At 39.0% G+C, this 16,902-nt stretch overlaps 1 protein-coding gene across 9 annotated transcripts in view; it reads right to left on the minus strand.

Annotated features, from left to right (window-relative positions):
• Positions 1-11,681, minus strand: part of LOC127555179 (RCC1 and BTB domain-containing protein 2) — a 57,297-nt gene extending 45,616 nt beyond the window's left edge. For 3 of the 9 annotated variants that reach the window (XM_051987331.1, XM_051987328.1, XM_051987324.1), the window contains exon 1: positions 10,620-10,845. The gene's annotated coding sequence lies outside the window, so the exon portion shown is untranslated. The other 6 variants (XM_051987332.1, XM_051987329.1, XM_051987330.1 and 3 more) reach the window with 4 other exon arrangements.
• Between the last annotated feature and the right edge of the window lie 5,221 nt (positions 11,682-16,902).

Raw genomic sequence — 16,902 nt, forward strand, 5'->3', positions numbered from 1 at the left:
TATTAAAAAAAAAAAAAAAGGAAGTGTCACCACTTTACCTACCAAATCTAGTACAAGTGCCTCTAACTCCCAGAGATACTTAACAAATGCCCTATATGCTAATGCCATAGGAGTAGCTCTCCAACATGATAGCCTAACAGTAATCTATAATTGTTAAATCAGTTATCTGCTAAACAGAATGCCACATCATTCAATATATCCAAGTTATAGTTTAACATCTAAACATTACATCAGGAGCTTATTGCAAAAAGTGATTTTGTTCTGGGAGACATGATTTGATCCATAGCCTGGTAGAGCAGTAGAGTGATTATGCTTCATGAAGCATTTTCACATCTGCTTTCTCATCTGATCCAAATCTATATAATAATAAATTACTAATGATGCAAGTGGGCCTGACATGGGCATTGCAACACAAAAGCCAACTAAGAGAAATGTTGGCCAGAGCCTATCTATTCTTTGAAAAGGGCCTCTGGTTGTTGTGTATGAGAAGAGGCATCTGATCCCTGATTCTAGAGGTCCCATTTGAAAGATTCAATGATTACTTGGATTTCCACCAAAAAGGATTTAGGATTATACAAACATCTAATTAGAACAATCTTTTAAATGATAATTACTACTTTGTTGTCTTCTTGAACCCAGCAGTTCTGTGTTCCAATAGTGTAATACTCAATTTACCCTTGCTTTGAGGTACAGAACCCCCTCCCAAATCTCATATATATTTTTTTCTTAACATACTTTTCTCAGATACACTCTGGTCCCACTGGTGTGTGAGAAGGTGGGCAAGGAGGATCATAGCCCTAAATAAAACAGGCTGCTCTTTAAGTCCTGCAATCAACAGAGCCAGGCCACTGGAGCTCACAACAGGGAAGCTGCCAAATAATCTCTCCTTTTTCTTTTTGGCCAGAGCGAGGGTTTCATTGGTTTAAAAAAACAAAACAAAACAAAAAAGACTGGCTCCTGCTCTGCAATTTTAGTCTGAAAGAAGTTGCCTAGGATACGGGGACATGCCTAGGGTCACAGAGCCTGTATATACAGGAAGAGGAGGAGGATTTTAAAGCCAGATCTTCCTGAATCTGAGTCTAGCACTCTAGCTAATCTTTCCTTTTTAAAGTAAATAATACATTGAATAAACAGCAGGTCAAATTCTTTGATAATCCTTCTGGCCTGGATCAAACTGGCTGTAGGTAGCTAAGGCTGTGTCTCAATGTGGGAAAAAGGAGATCACCCACATCTATTAGAATTATGAGACAGGACCTTTTAGGCCATGAGATCAACAAGACAAAACTAAATATTTTCTCTGATCCTTACAATCTCTTAAAACTCTCCAAAATATTAATTATGCATAAGAGGTAAAGAAATTAAAGTTGACTCCATAACTCAAAACACCAAGAACTCTTAACAAGATAACCTTAATGAATCAGCAGCAATGGAGGTTATTCCATACCCCTAGCATACTCCAGCACCTTCTCTCTTCTTGGTCCTTATATTATGGTAGATCTGCACAAGATGGCCCATAGGCTTGTGGTGTGCGTTTCACTCAGCAACTGTTGCTGTTTAGTCATTTGGGTTCTGTCCAATTCTTAGTGACCCACTTTGAGTTTTCTTGGCAAAAATACTAAAGTAGTTTGTCAGTTCCTTCTCCAGCTTATTTTACAAATGACAAACTGAGGCAAACAAGATTAAGTGACTTGCCCAGGGTCATGCTGCTAGTAAATGAAGCTGGATTTAAACTCAGGAAGATGAGACCTTCTGACTCTAGGAAGGCACTCTATTCCCAGTATCACCTAGCTTCTCATTCAGCAATTCCCTTGATACAATTCCTAGTGTCTGCCCAATCCCTCACCCCACCATTCTGTGATAACAAGAACAGAATTTAACTCATGTTCAAACTTCCTCTTATCTTCTTTCCCCTCCCAGTAATAGGAGATGGAAAGTGGAAGGAAAGTGGAAGTTTCCTTTTGCCTAGAGCAGCAGTGCTCAGCCTGAGAACTAAGAGAGAAATCAGAGGTATGGCATCAGCAGGAAGAAGGGAATAAGGACAATATGCCTGAAAGAAGGGGGACTGGCATCTATTAAAGGCCAGTTTTGTCCCCCCAGAAGTCCCCTGGGGAATAGGGACTGACTGAGACTGGTAAAAATAAAACAAAACAGAATTCCCTTGCAAGGGAAGAAACAGACAGCTTTAAAGTTCAGCCCCTGGTGGATCTACCATCAAAAGGGAATGAGTCAGAACATAAGTAATGAGGGAATTAAAGGGAAATAAAGACTGAAATTACCACAGCTTTCAGGAAGAAGAAAACTCAATTAGATACTCTGAGCACAAACAGATAGATCAACAGGTAAGAAATTAATAATATAAAGGAAGACAAAATCCAGGACACCTAAACAAGTCCAAATATTTCTGAATAAATGTTTCAATTAAAGAAAAATGAATCAAATCTGAGGAAGGAGAAAATTTTGTGGATTTCCAAGAGAGCATGGAACAGTAGCAAGATTTTCCTGAATAGTTCAAGAGAAAAATAAGAATCATGAAGACATAATTTGTGACCTGCATGGCAGAAATAATTACCAGTACAGAAAAATTTTAATCTAAGGTAGTGAATCTTTAAAAAAAAAAAAAAAAAATAGAGAACAACTCAAATATGCTTAATTGAAGGATGATGCAAGAAAAAAAGCAAAAAATAAAACATTATTATTTCTTAATAAACAAAACATTGATCTCAAAGACAGAATGGGCAGGAACAATTAAGAATCAAAGATTTCCCAGAAAAATATAAGAAGTCAAAAATCCATGATACAAGAGAAACTTGATCAGGTCTTTCGAATTCAGAAATGAAACTTAATCAAAAGAATTCAAAGATTACCTCTCAAAAACAAAATAAAAACATATGCTGCAAATTAAGACAGGAAGTGATTAAACTGAACAATTCCAATGACAAATGACAAATTTTATCAGCAATAAGTAGAAAGTTCTTCAATATAAAGGAAGTGCAAATAACACAAAACTATTCCATACCCTCCAAAAACTACAAAAGGCAATGGAATAATATGTTTTGAAGAGAAAAAGGAACTTAAAAAGAAACATAAAGTGACATAATCTACTAGAACTAGAAGGAAACTTAGAGATCTTCTAATCAATCTTCTCCAACCCCAATAACCTTGTCTGAAAGAACAGAGGTATTATCAGCCTTGTTTTAAAGAAAGGAAGTAAGGCTCAGAAAGGTTAAGGGAATTGTGGCTGGTCACAAAGGTAAAAGGCTGAAGCTAGGAAACCCTGATCTTTATAACTCTAAACCCTACGCTTATACTTCTATGCTATACTGCAAAGAAATAGGGAGAAAGAAAGCAAAACAAAAATTGGGGAAAGCAGAGTCCAGTTCAGGTGGAATCTAGAATATATAAAGTACAGTATGCATAGTGAGCGATTGCAATGACAAATATAGATTGGAACTAGGTGATATAAGACCTTAGATCCCTTGTCTTGCATAAAAGGACAACCATTCCCTTTGCAGGTAAATATCATCATGTGCACTCTTGATGCCCTATCATCTCTCTCTCTCTCTCTCTCCTCCACCTCTGTCTCCCTCTCTCTCTTTTTTTCTCTCTCTGTCTCTCTCTCCCCATCTCTTTCTCTCCTTTTATTGCTCCTTCCCTTTTTCTTATTTCCTGTCCCTATCTCTTTCCCTCCTTCTTTCTCCCTCCCCCTTCCTCCATTTTCTTCCCTCTTTCTTCCTTCCCTTTCCCTCCCCATGTCTTATATACCTTTAATCTTTCTCTATCAATTGGATCCTTCCCAGCTGCCTACCAATATGCCCATTCTTCTTTATCCTAAAAAAAATCCTTAAAACAAAAAACCTCACTTGATTAGTCAACGGCACTTATCATTATCTCTTTTCTTCAAGTCTAAAACCTCTTGAGAAAAATCTTCTACAACAGGGGCTCCCACTTAATATTCTATAGCTACCTCTAACTCCTTTGCTATGTCTTCCACCTCATCATTCCACTGAAACTTCTCTTTCCCAAGTAATCAGTGATCTCATAATTGCCGAATTTAATGTCCTTTCTTGAACTTCATCCTTATTGACTTCTCAGCAGACTCTCTCACTGTCAATCACCTTCTCTCCCAGATACTCTTTCTTTTTAGGTTTTCATGATCCTATTCTTTCCTGGTTCTCCTCTCACCTGTCAGACAACTTCTTTCTCAATCTTCTTTGCAAGTTATTTTTTCAACTCATAAGCACTAAGAATGGGTATTCCTCAAGCCTCAATACTAGGCTTTCTCATTCACCTCAGGATTATCTCTCTTGGTGATCCCACTGGTTCTTCTGACTTCAACTAACATTGTTATGCAAATGATTCCCAGATCTATATATCCAGAATTAATCTCCCTACTGAGTTTTACTCCCAGGGTCACTAAAATCCTCTAGGAGATTTCAAACTGGATGTCCTTCAGGCATTTCAGACTCCAAACAAATCCAAACAGAAGTCATTCTCTTTCCCCTAAAACTGTCCTTCCCAATTTTCCAATTATTTATTGATGGCACTATCATCCTTGAAGCCACTCAGGATCATAACCTCAGTGTAATCCCCATTTGCACTCACCCCATATATTCAATCTATTGTCAGTTCTTGTCAGTTTTACTTCCACAACACCTCTTGTATAGATCCCTATCCCTCTTCTCACAGAGTCATCACCCTAGTACATACAGGCTCTCATCACCTCTCACCTAAAAGAATTGCTCTCATTGACTCAAGCCTCTCCACACATTAATCTAATCATTGATTCAGGTATCAAAGATTTCCTAAAACACAGGTCTAATCACGTCATCTTCCCTTGCCTCCCAGACAAAATTAATATCAGAGGTGCTCTATTACCTCCAAGTCAAATATTAAAAATTGTTTGGCAATTCAAGCCTTTTACAATCTGGTTCCCTCCTGATTTTGTGGTTTTATTATTCCCCTTCAAATATTCTGTGATTGATAGGTCGGTAGGCAAGTAGAAAGAGAGGCTGATAGATCATTTATTAAATGCTTGTCATAAGCTAGGCTCAGCAGAAAGGGCTAGGGAAAGATACAGTCGTTGGCCCTCAAGAATTCTAAATTCCAGTAAGGTCCCTGAGGGAAGGCCACCCAAAAGCAGAAAAGTGGGGAGAGTTGTGAAATAGCCTATAACTAAGGAGCAGGCAGGGCGATGGAAGGGAGGCCCGGTAAAGGATAAGACAAGAGTTGCTCTATCAGAGCAGAGGGAACCAGAGATGGGTGGAGACCAGGTTATCATTTCAGAGGAGGGAGAGGCAGAGCAAGTGGATCCAGCTGCTCTTTAATATTCCATCTCCGGACAATTCATTTGCCCTTGTGCCTCCCTCCTTAGCTGATTTCCAGCTTCCTGGCTTCCTTCAAGATTCAGCTTAAGTCCCATCTTGTGCAGGATTCCCATTCTCTTCCATTGTTAGCCCTTTCCCTCTAAGATTATCTTCCATATATGTCTTCTGTACACAAGATGGCATAAAGTCTCTCCATTATAATTCAAGGTTCCTGAAACCACACTTTTGCTTTCTTTTGTATCCCTGGTACTTAGCATAGTGATCAGCAAGGTTAAATGACTTGCCTAATGGTGGAAGCAAGGTCTTCTTGGCTTTAGACCAACCTATAGGAGATGCTATTATTATGCCCACTTTGCAGATAAAGAAGCTAAGGCTCAGAGAATTAAGTGACTTAGTAAGCAGGGAGTGGATTGAGCCAGGTTTTGAATGCAGATTTTTTTTCACTACAAATGCAGCACTCTATTATAGCAAAAGTGGCAAACACACAGCCAATAGACTGCCCACAGTGTTTCTAAATGAGGGATAAGCCAGATTAAAATGCTATTGGGAAATATTTACTAAAATAGATTAAAAATGCAATAAACATTTACATTCCAAAACTAATTCAATATGCAGCCTGCAGAGATGCTTATTTATGGTTTAATGGCTCCTGTTTTTACTTAAGTTTGACCCCAATGTATTACATCACACTGCCTTTCAAGGTATGTAGTATGAACAAGACAACTAATTAATTACACAGTCTTTTCTGACATTGACATAAAACCATCAGCAATACCATCCTCAAATTCTAAAGGTAAAAGAAAATAGAGCAAGCATGTTGTAGTGGAGAGAGCAATACTTAAAGCCATAATGTTCTGCTTCTGACTACATAACTCTGGGCAAATTAATGATTTCTCATTGTTCATGGCAATTCTACAAGACTATAAAGTTGCACAGAAAGTGTCCACTCAATGATTGAAGGGATTTCTTCACCTTTAAGTTCCCTACAGCAATGAAATCACAGATCTATTCCTATTTTTGCAAGAAAATAAGATGATATGCAACCAAACTTTTCAACCAGCCTAAAAGAACCTAGAATGTGGGTTCCATTTAAAAAATCTCCCAATTCCTTTTGGAAAGTGTAAAGGGCTGAAACTCTGAGTTGATGCACTGAGGTAGGACAACCAAACACTTAAGGCTAATTACCGAATGGACAATACTCTATTATCATATGCTTGGAAAATGGCCCTTCTCACTATTCTGTGCTGGTTCAATCTTTTGGTGTATACTGAGAATTATGAGAAGATTAGGGAGTGGAGTAAAACAAGCCAAGGTCACTTTGGCAATAAATGAGGAGAAGGAAGGTCATGGAGATTCTGTATCTATCCAATTCACTTCTATCCCTAAAGATCAAGAATAAAGACCAAGGACTTTTGCTGATCCTGACTCTGGCTGATTCTGAGGTATTCAGGGTGATAACTCGGTCTTCAAAGAAAGTGTAGAACATAGAGAGGAGCTCTAAATATAAGGAAAGCAGAGATATTGTGGAATCCAGGAAAAAAATGCAACAATGACCTAATATCAGATAAGACCCCCTACAAAAAAGAGGGGCAATCTATAACAGGGTACTTTGTTTGAAAGAGAATTTGAATACTGTGAGAGAAGCAGACAGAATAAACTTTGGCAGCCTTCAATGAAATGAGTAAGTCTAGTTAGCCTTGAAAGATAAAGCTATAAATGGAAGATAACCAGAAGAGCTCAAAATTGTGATAAGGTAGGAGGAAAGCCATTAGTAGCCTTGAGCAAGCCTGCAACTCCTTCTTTTCCCAAGCAAAGGAGGAAGGGTTAAGATTTTAACCCACAACAGTAAGAGTTCCTCTTCACTTGAACGACAAGACACAGCCAAAACATGTAATGAGGTTTGGAATCTCCAGTTTGTCTGAAAGCTAGATGGGCAGGCCTATTCTCTCCCCAGGTAATGCATCCCAGTAAGCCCCAGACAATAAACAGCCAGAACAAAGTCACCAGCTCACCTCTAACTCATAGCAGTACCTGGGTATAAAACTTTAGGTCGAGACATAACAGAGAAACCAAGGTTGGAAGGGGTTCTCCTGTCTTTATGGGATATACAGATATACTCCCTGGGGAAGGCGGGCATAATTGGCTTCCAGCCTGTCAGTCACAGTAGAACAAAGGCTTCATGAAATTTCAGTACCTCTCCAAGGTGCTGGGATTTTTTTAGTTCACCATACTTGTCTGACCTTCTTCAGACTGAGATTCCCTTAATGTGACCATGTGCTCCAGGTTTGGAAGACTTCCCTTTTTCAAATCTCCTTTGTGTTTTAGGGAATATTGACCACTGGAAGAAGTTTACTATCTAACTTCAGCCAGAACAGAATTAAAATTTACAACATTAGTAAGGTTCCCAAATGCAACAGATCTTTGCTGAATAATTTGCATATTCATTCCTTTTCTAAATATTGACTACCTCCTATTTGTTAGGTAGCCTTTGGTTATATTTACTAAATTAGTGAAATATATATTTCAATATGATATACATATATGTATATATGTTGTGATATGGAAGCCATCTGCTAGTGGCTACTAGAGGTCTAACTCAGACCTATAGAATGGATCTCTTCATGTGAGAGGATGATGATGATACAAGGAGACTGAGAGGCAGTTGCCTTTATATGTATGCAGTGATATAATCATAACCTAGACTTCTTTCTCAAACACTAAGGACTAGTATCTTTTTCTCCACTAAAAATCCTGGACAATATGTACTTATTAGATGACTCTTTATCTAAGATTAAAGACATGTTAAAAATACGTTCCAATACTGAATTAACACAGAAAAATACTATTATACCTTCAAACTCCTGGTCACAGATTTTCACATTAATGGAATAGGTTTAGCCAGGTGAACTAGACACCTGCTCTTTCTGACTAATGAATGCTAACAGGATCATGGCAGTCTTACAGCAAAGGAAATTGACTCTCCCTTGCAGAAATGGCAAGATAACTACTCTTCTGAAGGCAGTCTCATGTGGCAGTCTATTTTCAGCCTCTAAAACTAACCCTTGTTGTCAGCAACTTTGCTAACTCTTTTCCTGATATCAAATCTCCCCTTTCCTGGATCCTTTTATGATTTGTAGTCATGAAACTCCAGTAAAACTTAAGTGAGTTTATACACACACACACACACACACACACACACACACACACACACACACACACACACACATATCAATATCTCTGGGGCCATTTTAATTTTAGAGAGTTGAAAAATAAAAACCATACCATGTTCTTCTGAGGGATCTGAACAAAAGGGTCTATATGTCCTCTAACCTGACTGCTGCAGACCAATAGTTTTTTAATATCTGAGAAACCCAACTGATGTGACAAATACAATTTGCTGCCAAAATTTTTCATTCTGTTAGAATATTACAATCTAAGCATCCTTAATTATGAACTGAATTATGGCTTGGTACATAATCCTCTGGTTCTATCTATGGATGACACTTCTGAAAGAACTTGTTAAATGAAATTTACAAATATCAATAAAACATCAATATCAAGACAAGTAATGATCAGTTCTTCCCCTATTGAATTTCAAATCTAGTGAAGTTTTTTCTCCTATATATAAACCTCACTAGTCACCCAAATATTTGTAATGTCCAAAATATACATTTAAAAGTAATCTGAAAGAGAAGGAAATAATCTCTACCATTATTCAAGTTAGTGTTTAAAGTGCAGCACTTTGTTTCCAATAGTTTATTCTGAGAATTTATAGAGAACTACAGGTGTAGACCTAGAAGAGACTTTGGAGATAATCTAGTCTAACCCATTCATTTTTTTCAAATGAGGAAACTGAGTTTATGGGAGGTTAAGTGACTTTCAAAGTCAGATGGGTTTAAGCAGTAAAGTCTGAGATCTGAATCCAAGTCCATTTGACTCCAGATCCAGTATGGTTTTTCATTTCAAATATGCCATCCCTGTTCTCTGTAGTTACCTATTAGTCAACTAGTTACCCAGCTCTTTCCACTTCATTGTATGAGCCAAATCTGAATTATTAAATCCTGAATGACTGAAGCTCTACTATCTAAAAATCCATGCTATGGATAGCAGTGACAGTTGCTACAGTAGGCCTGTTAAGCCCTTCTCTGGCTCCTATCCTCCTCCAGGAAAAAATTACTGAAGCATGAGAACATTTTCCATGAATTACAGAGCAAGGCATTTAGTTTTAAAAACCACTTCCCATGATGCTCAGGTATCTTCCTTCTAATGTGCAAAATCTTTTCTTTTTTCCTTAGGGTATTGAGCCTAAACTATTATTTCAAATATTTTCACTTCAAATGTTTCACAAAACATTTTTACTTCAAATTTTTTCCCAAATGTTTGGAGGGGGATTGCTTTGCCACCTCCAAAAGCATGAGAACTGACATCACACAGCTGAAACTCAAGACTTTAGAATTAGAGATGTATTTAACTTTTATTCTTTATCAAAAAATATGATTTCTGAGTACGATATAGTACATTGTACTACATAGAGTAGAATTAAACTATACTATTCCACTACACCCCATTCTATACCTTCCCTACTGAGAATAAAGAAGTAGCTCTAGATGACAAATAGTGCTCCAGGGTATTGCTGCCCTAATATAAGAGGTACTCTTTACAACAAATTAAATTAAGATTTACATAAATTATTCAGCTCAAAGGATAGCTCAATTACAAAGACACGCAATAAAATTACATGTAATAAATTGTAATAATGTAATAACATTGAAGTTTTAAGAAAAAGAAAAGCCTTCAATATTACTAAAGTTAATAAGATTTGCATTACAATGTAGCAGTTCAAGATTACAAAATTGCACTCGAATTGGAATATCATTCTAACTTTTAAGAAAATTTTGCAAACAACGAAAGCCACAGTTCATTTACTGAACCCATCCCCAAAACTGGCTAGGCAAGCAAGGTACAGGCCACTGGAAAGTTTGCAGATTTGAAGTTCTGCACTTCTAGGGCCGAGTGGGATATCAGAAAACATCTGACATCCTTTTTCTGGATGAAATAGAAATTAGGTTTTATCTCTGCAGTTTCAAGTCAGTTTTTCGTAGCTTGTTCTCACTATTCCCTTAATGTCACTGGATGCCAGAACCAATGGAAGAAGTATTTTAAAAGCACAGCAAAGAGCAAATACGGCACGCGGGTACAGTTCTTAACAGAAGACGTGTAAACAAGAAGGGAAGGCGGGAGCGGGGGGAGGGGGGAAAGGGAGAAAAGAATGTTGGGGGGGACTGAGGCACTGACCTGAACTTGAACAGAGCTCGAGGTTGGCGAAAGGAAAACATAGGGACATGCCGGGGGGTAGGAAGTAGGCGGGGGAGGGGCGGAACCCCACGTCAATCTCTCTATTCTTAGACGTTAAGAAAGCCCCAAAGCCAATCCCGTCCCAGATCAGCCCAGACTCCGCCCCTCTGGGGGAAGCAGTGGAAGATCAAGGAGATTCCCGGCGTCCGCACCCACGTCCCGCCCCGCCCCGCCCCCATCCCGGTCCCTGGAGTTTCATGGCGATTGGCACCGCAGTGACGCGCGTGCGCGCGCGTCCCCTCCCATTGAGCGGGCTCGTGCACGCCGGCGGCGACGTTCCCCTGCCTGCTTGCCGAGCTGCCTTTAGTGTGGACAGGACGGGTAGCACGGGGCCAGCAAGGGCCAGCGCGATCGCGGCGGAGTGGGTCTTGTCTTTTCTTCTATGTCGCCGCCGCTGCCTCAGTTCGGCGGGAGCTGGGCTCGCGCCCCTGAAAAAAGGGTGGAGGATAGGGCCAGCACCCCTTTCTCCCGCCCCAATAAAGGAACCCTGATCAGCGTCCACGCTGGCCTGCCCCACCCCCGTCCCGGCCCCGCGCCTCTTACCTTCCCGGGACGCGTCCTGTCCTGCCCGGAGTTGGCGCCTCCCCTTGTTCTTGCCCCGGCTCTCGGCGGGAGGGGCACTTCAGATTCCCAAGGAGGGGAGGGGAAATGGGCCTCCCGTTATGATGGCACAGGAGCCTCCCCGCCCCCGTCCTCCTCTTTCCCCCTCCTCTTACCCTTCCCCCTTGGTTACTTCTCAGCCCTGAAAGAAAGGAGCCTGTTGGGCGGGGATCGCGCTCTAGTCCCGGGTACCCAGCTCAGCCCTAAGCGCCCCGAGTCTCCCCCCCACACCTTTAGAAAACTGGGGTCGTGAGCTCCTGCTGCTGGTCCTCGAAGAGCTGAACCCAGCATCTGCTGTCCCGGTGCAGGAAAGGAGAGCGAAGGCGGAGTGGAAGTGGAGGACTTTTCTCCAGACTCCTTCCCGCCTCTTCTTCCCCCCTCTCCTCCCCGAAAGCACACGCACCTTCCCACTTCGGGATCGGTGGCGCCCCCTTTCTCCAAGAGCTGAGGTCATTCCCGCTGGACTTTCCTCCTGCTTTTAGTGCATTGCTCGGATGCTGGAGCAGCCAGCAGGCTCATATCCGTACTGGGCCTAGGGGAAGAGCACGCGGGAGGAGCGCCCGCATTGGGGAGCTCGGTGGCCGAGCTGCGTGGGAACAGCGGCTATTGGGGGTTGTGCTTTTAACTTTAGTAGGGTCACCCTTCTTTCACTATCCTAGTGCTCTCAGTCCCCGGATTTAATGAAAATTGTGTAAAGGGCTTTTTTATGATTTGTTCTATGAAGTAGGCTTGTTGCTGGTGCTTTTAGGTTTCTTAAAGGACTATAGCCCAAGGTCAAAAGACAAACGAGAATTGAGATTGCAGTCCTCTAGGTCTGGAGCCAGGAAGACTCTTCTATGTGACCCTGTCTGCCTCAGTTTGATCTGTGTAAAATCATTTGGAGAAGGAAATAGCAAACCCCTCCATTAAGAAAATGCCAAATGGAGTCTCAGAGTCAGACGTAACTGAAAAACCAATGGACAGATAAGCTTGGTGTTGCTGGCTCTATAGTTGAAGATAGTTTTTGTAACCCTCCAAATTGCCCACTTGGGTTTTTATGAATACTTGTATTATTATCATAGGGGTAAAGGAGGAATGCATTTTATGTGTTTCCACAGCAGTGTACTACCAAAAAATTACAGGTCCTCACTTAAACTTTGAGTGTAATTTTGTAAGTTGTTTGGGCTTTACTGTTAGGTGTGTAGTAAAAGGAGGCACATCCAAAATACTTGAAACACTTAGAGAATTGGAAGAAATTAGAAAACGTTGAAGAAGGAAAGCTCAAAAATTTTGGTACTGTATCCCCAACAGTGGCTAGCTAATATTGCAGACAATGGTAGTCTATTTTGGACAAATTTACTTTTGAAGTTACTTTGAGGAGTAACTGGAGATTTAATTCCTTTATACTTGGAATTTTGTATCCTTGATTTCAATTGCTAGGTCCCTCCACTGAAATTTGCCATAACTCACTTTCTTCCTGGAGCATAAATTAGGAATTCTTTATACCAGAGCAGAATATGAAGATAAAGTGCCAAAGTTTATGGGCTTTCCTTTTTTCAAACTTTTCTTGTTCTTCTGGAGTCCCCCAATTGTTTCTAGTACTTTAGATGCACCTCTGCTTACTGTATACTTAACAGGCCTATAACAATTTTAAAACTACATTAAAAGAGTGAGTCTCATCTTAAAAAAAAAAAAAAAAATTGTTGTGTCCTAGTACATAAAATGCATTCCCCTTTCCTTGTCCCTCATAGTAGCTATATACACATATATTTGACTGCAGAGCACTTGTACTGACTTTTTTAGAGTTTCCTGAGGCTCCAAGAGATAAAATAACTTCTTTAGGGCCCAGTCCAACCCATTACCCCACATAGGAGTTATCATGGTTAATTAATTGGCTTTGTAGCACAAATTAGCTCTTGTGAATTTGGATTATAAACTACTTGACCTAAGATTTAATTATCTGGATAAATTAGGTTTAGATATAAGATCTATAATTGGTAAGGACTTCAGAAGTCATCTAGGCCATCCCAGAGAACTCTGACTTCCCCAAAATTTCTCAGAAGTAAATAACTGGTTGGAAATAAAACGCAGGTACTTTAATTCCAAGCCCACTTGCCTTTTTTTTCTTTTTTTTTTTTTTTTGCATTTATACCTCTCATAAGTAAATCCCAGCATTGGCCATATTTCCTCAAACTAGTTTCAATCAACTTTTCTCTCCCACAGAGATCAACATAAAGTCTCATCCGGTTTCTCTTCCTGACATCTATGAAAGAGAATTGATGTTCCTAAATGTTTTATCATTAAATATTTCTTTTTTTTTTTTCTTTTTTAATCGTACTACCATTGTAGGCCCCTTTGAGGATGTAGTTGGGGTTAAAATACATGCCTTCTTGCCTGATTTGGATGATCTTTTGTTTAAAGAGGTTTATACTTCATCTTTAAGAATTTAGTCCAAACTAATTTGCCTGATATTTAAGACCCTTTAAATTTTGACTTCTTTACCCTTTCAGTCGTTATCTCAAAATATCCCTTATTTACAAGCTCTGTGAATCACTAGACTACTTGATTCTTGGAAAATATTTGATGTCTCCTATCTCCATACTTTTATATTGCTTTCTATACCTGGAAAGGAAGTGTGGCATGTTGGAGCACTGGGTTTGGGGTCAGAACCTACATTTTAATTCTAGCTAAGTAGCCTGCTGGCAAGTAAGCTTTCTTTCCCCTTTATGGCTCTTAAATTTCTTTATCTATAAAATGATGAACTAGATGAGATCCCTTCTGGTTCTAAATACTAGAGTCCTGTAAGTAAATATCTTTCCCTCTTCCTTTTTCATATATTGAATTCCTAGAGACCCTTAAAATTCCAGCTCAAATATTAACTCTTCCTTGAATACTTCTGATATGTCTATCACCTAAGACCTTAATCTTGTCATCTGCAGTCCAGAGCCTTTATACTGGTCATGTCCTTTGCCTAAAATGCATTCCTTCCTCACTTATCTCTCTTAGAATTTCTTGTTTCCTTCAGAACTCTGCTCAAGTACCATCTTCTGTCTGAGGCTTCTTCACACCCACAGCTATCTAAGGCCTTCCTTCCCAAAAATGTATCTTGTATTTGTGTAGGTATGTATATATGTATACTCACATATCTTCTGTCAATAGACTAAGCTCCTAAAGGTCAGAAACTTTCATTTTTCTCCTTGTATTCTCAGTGCGTAACATAGATCCTTGAACAAATTTAATAAATTTCTGTTGATTATCTAATGTGTATATTCAGAAATGCCTAAGAGTGATTTGTATCCAGAACACACTTGATAGTTGCTGAATGAACACACACACACACATACCATTTTATTCCTTGCTTGTTAATCAAAAAGTCAATTAAAGTGATCACTCGCTGTACTTTTCAAGGAAGATTGTATGAATTGACATATTCATGGGAAACACCTTGTTTGAAAAAAGCTTATGTCTAGCAAATCAGTTTTTAATAGTCAACCAACAATAAGAGTAATGATATGTTCTACTTATTACAACTTTTAGCTAATTCTGTGTTTATCAGTAGTGCCTTTTATTCTATGTGTAGATTAAACTTACATTTTAAAATGGAGAAGTAGACTCAGGAATTGATCTTTATATTTTTAGTGGTCTGGTTATGGTTTTGTTTTTATCTTGGGGAGGCAAGGTAATAATATTAGTCTTTTCCCCAGTACTTCATATCCTCCTTCCTTCAATTAGCTTAAGCAATGCTCTTAAAATTGTCACTTCCAGGACAAGTTTTGAAACAAATTTTTATCTAGTGTTTGTTTCATCTTGTTTTAGTTTCCTCATCCCCTTTGAGGATAGTAATATTAGAATCAAATATTTTGGCCCTACTGTTTTTAAAGGAGGAAATTTTACTATGTAAATCTTTATAGCTCTTTTCTGTTTTGTTTTTGCCTTTTATTTTTCTAGTGGCAAGCTTAAATTGTCTCCTTCTAAACTTTCTATGCAATTGTTTTCCTGATACTGCTTTTTACCATCTTATAAAGTCATATTGCTCATGATTTTCCATTATCTAAACTAATGTTGGCTGATAGAACTTTCTGGTATGGAGAAACATAACTTTTCTGGTCTTTGTTGCTTAAGGATATTTCTAGACTTTTTTTTTTTTTTTTTTTTTTTTTGAGGTTCCCTCTTTGTAGTAACTGATTTAAGAGTAGAATCATTCAGTGTAACTATATACAGTGAATTTAGGGCTAGTGGACAATAGGGAGGAAGATGTTGGTTCAGCCTAAAGAAGAGTCTTCTTTCAATTAGTATAACCCATAAATGGAGTGGGCTACTTTAAATGGAATGAATTTTCTGTCATTGAATGTTCTATCTCATTTGAAAAAATCAAGACTTGAGTGAATAAGAAACTTGGAAGTTCACCAGTTCCAAAGGACCACTGGCAGAATTCCTAATCCAAGGATGTATGACACCCTCCAAATAAAAAACATCAGGGATAGGCTCTCTATCTTTAGATTTAGCCATAGTTTTTTGAGCTATTCTTGTATCAACTGCCTCTTGCATATCTCAAACTGGATATCCAATAGTATCTCAAAATCAAATCTACAATGGAACTCAGGCTCCCAAAATTTTGTTTCTCTTCTAAACTTCCCTATTGTTATGAAGAGCACCACCATCTTCCCCGTTAATCAGGTAGACAAATAAGTTGTCAAAACAATTTTGATATAGTTGGTTGGAAATAGCAGAGGTAGAAAGCAGTCTTAGAAACTTCAGACTTAAACCAACATTTTGCATCATATACAGTGAGAATCTGCAAACAGATATATGATTTAGTTATAAGTAGTTAGGTGGTACAGTGGATAGAGTGTTAGATTTTTGTTGAAGTCAGGAAAACCTGAGTTTAAACCCAGCCTCAGACTCTAGCTAAAAATAATCCTTTTGATTCCACAGAATTGAAGTTTTTGCACAAACAAAATGCAGAATTAGGAGGAAAAGTACAAACTGGTGGGTGAGGGGAGGATAATTGTAACAAATTTTAAGGGACAGGTCAATTCTCCAAGAGCCTTCACAGCTGTGAATCATAACATCTGAAGGAGTTGCAAGGCAACCTTTGCTGACACAGGTGTTAAGGACTGGGAATGAGATAAATTGGAGGCAGAGGGAAGAGGAGAAAGGTCAGACACTGCAATGGCCTCTCACTCAGAGAGGTCAGAGAACAACAACTGCCTCTCAGTCTCCTTGTATCATCCTCTCATAGGAGAAGATCCGTTCTGCAGGTCTGGGTTGGATCTCCAGCAGCCACTGGCAAGTGGCTCATGGTAGCACAAGATTTCTCTAAACTATATAAGAAACCAATTCAAATATGTAAAAATAGATCCATTTACCAATAAGTAAATGGTCAAAAGATATAAACAAGCATTTGTTAAAAGAAGAGATGTTAGCTATCAATAATCATATGAAAAAGAGTTCTAAATCACTAAAATAATAGAAATGCACATTAAAACAACTCTTAAGGCTCTACTTTAAAACCATCAGATTGGCAGTAATGACCAAAAGGGGAAATGACAGTGTTGGGGGAAAAACGTGGTCTTAGAAAGATGCCCAGGGCCCTAAGGAGTTACAAATCATATATAACTTGCCCCAAATCATATATAACAAA

The sequence above is a fragment of the Antechinus flavipes genome, chromosome 3 (assembly GCF_016432865.1).
Source record: "Antechinus flavipes isolate AdamAnt ecotype Samford, QLD, Australia chromosome 3, AdamAnt_v2, whole genome shotgun sequence".
Classification (NCBI taxonomy): Eukaryota; Metazoa; Chordata; class Mammalia; order Dasyuromorphia; family Dasyuridae; genus Antechinus; species Antechinus flavipes.